The 2671-nt window shown below is 41.4% G+C and overlaps 1 pseudogene; it reads left to right on the top strand.

Moving 5' to 3' along the window:
- Window positions 1-215: 215 nt before the first annotated feature.
- Window positions 216-1528, top strand: LOC109491080 (annotated as a pseudogene).
- The last annotated feature ends 1143 nt before the right edge of the window (window positions 1529-2671 follow it).

Raw genomic sequence — 2671 nt, 5'->3', positions numbered from 1 at the left:
CATCCCTATTTTAAGAAGGAAAAAAAAATTGAGGCACATGGAAGTTTATGGAGTTAAAGTTAGTAAATGGCTAAGTTCTGATTATACATAGGCCTTTTAAATATAGGACCTGTGGCAGGTTCTCTCACATCAATCGCCTAACAGTTGTGCTGTAAGAAGCAAAAATGTCTCTTCTTCCTCTCCGCCATCTGCTTAGCAGCCGCAAAGCAGCAGCCATGTGTGAATGCATCTTCATCCACGTTGGCCAGGCTGGTGTACAGATAGGCAGTGCCTGATGGAAGCTCTTTCGCCTGGAACACAGCATCCAGCACATTGGCCAGATGCCAAGTAACAAGACCATTGGGGGAGTATAGGACTCCTTCAACAACTTCTTCAGTGAATGAGTTGCTGGCAAGCATGTGCCCAGGGTAGTAGATCTGGAACCCACAGTCATTAATGAAGTTTGCAGTGGCATGTACCGCCAACTCTTCCACCCTGAGCATCTCATCACAGGCAAGGAAGATGCTGCCATTAACTATGCCTGACGGCACTACACCATTGGCAAGGAGATCATTGACCTAGTCTTGGACTGAATTTGGAAACTGGCTGACCAGTGCACAGGTCTTCAGGGCTTCTTGGTTTTCCAAAGCTTTGGAGGGGGAGGTGGTTTGGGGTTTACCTTCCTGCTGATAAAACATCTCTCTCTCTTGATTATAGCAAGAAGTCCAAACTAGAGTTCTCCATTTACCTTGCCCTCCAGGTTTTCACAGATGCAGTTGAGCCCCACAACTCTAACCTCATCACCCACGCCACCCTGGAGCACACTGATGGTGCCTTCAGGGTGAACAGTGAGGCTATCTGTGACATCTGTGCTGAAAACTCAGTACTGAGTACCTAACCTATACTAACCTGAATAGGCTGATAGGTCAAATTGTGTCTTCCATCGCCACTTCGCTCAGATTTGATGGAGCCCTGAATGTTGATCTGACAGAATTCCAGACCAACCTGGTACCCCATCACTGCATCCACTCCCCCTGCCTTCTCTGCTGAAAAGCCTACTATGAACAGCTTTCTGTAACAGAGATCACCAATGAGTGTTTTGGGCCAGCCAAGCAGATGGTGAATTGTGACCCTCGACATGGTAATTACATGGCTTGCTGCCTGTTGTACCATGGTAACATGTTTCCCAAAGATGTTTTTTCTGGCAATGCCACCAGAAAGACCCAGCATCCAATCCGGTCTGTGGACTGGTGCTCCACTGGGTCAAAGTTGATATTAATTACCAGTCTCCCACCATGGTACCTGGTGGAAATCTGGCCAAAGTACAGTGAGAGTGTGCTTGCTGGGCAATCACAGTCATTGCTGAGGCTTGGGTTCACCTGGACTGCAAGTTTGACCTGATGTATGCCAAGTGTGCCTGTGTTCACTGGCATATGGGTGAGGATATGGAGGAAGGAAAGTTTTCTGAGACCACGGGGACATGACTAATGAGGAAGTTGGTGTGGATTCTATTGAAGGAGAGGGTGAGGAAGAACGAGAGGAATACTGAAGTTAAAAATGTCACAAAGGTGCTGTGTTTACATGGAATCTTATTCTGTTTTAAATGTGGAAAAATTATGTGATTGTTTAATTTGTATTAGCAGTTTATACTCTCATATACAATTACTGACCTATTTTTTAAAACACAACACTGTGTTACAGAACTAAGCTATCTCCATTTCTCTGATGGGTTTTGATTAAAGTATTTGAAAGAAAAAGAAAAAAAAGAAAAGAAAAAGAAGAAAGAGAGAGAAAGGGAGGGAGGGAATGAGGGAGAGAGAAACAGAGAGAGGAAAGGAAGGAAAGGAAGGAAGGAAGAGGAAAAGAAAAAGAGAAAGGGAGAAAGAACTTGCTTTGATATAATTGACCAATTCTTTCTTGTTTTTAGATATCCAGCAGTACTACAAAGGCATTAATAAAAAATACCCTTTTTGCCATCATTAATTACTACTTCCCTTTTACCCCCATCCTACTCTTTCTTAAAAAATTATCTCCACATTTCTAATATAATTTCTAGAGCTATTCCTTCATTTTTCACTTTTAGACATTACTTATTGGCTTATAGAAGAGGATTTAGGTCATACATTTCTTCTTCCCATTGTGACTCCACTTCTATACCCATTCTTTTAAAATACTAATATCCAGTATCCTGGTTAAGTCAAATTTCAATGTTTACATTTTTATGGTTTTGCAGATATTGCTCTCAGTTGGGCCATTGTCAGAATTCTCACACTTCATTTCTGTACTAAAGACACTAACACTTCATTGTTTATATGAGTTTTCCTTTATCCTGGAGTTACCTCATTCTCTTCAATTGCTTTTTTTTCTGTATATTTATCACTAATTAAAGCACCCAAATGTTCTGACAGAACTGTAAAATGATTTTCAATATGGTCAGATACTTCATATACATCTATAAGTTTCATTATTTCTCCCTTGATATGTCCTTCCTAGACCTCTCTATCCCCCTGCTCCCATCTGGCCTGTTTATTCAAAAAGCCTACTGTACATATGGCTTTGGAAATTTACCATGTTTTCTACCATCCTTTCACCACCATATACTTCCCCTCTCTTCTCTGTTGGATCCTCTTTATCTCATGTCGTCGTCGTCTTCTTCTTCTTTCTTCTTCTTCTTCTTCTTCTTTTTTAATTT

The sequence above is a fragment of the Ailuropoda melanoleuca genome, chromosome 1 (assembly GCF_002007445.2).
Source record: "Ailuropoda melanoleuca isolate Jingjing chromosome 1, ASM200744v2, whole genome shotgun sequence".
Taxonomy (NCBI): domain Eukaryota; kingdom Metazoa; phylum Chordata; class Mammalia; order Carnivora; family Ursidae; genus Ailuropoda; species Ailuropoda melanoleuca.
The sequence above is the reverse complement of the archived record's forward strand: the minus strand, read 5'-3'. Positions and strand labels throughout refer to the sequence as shown.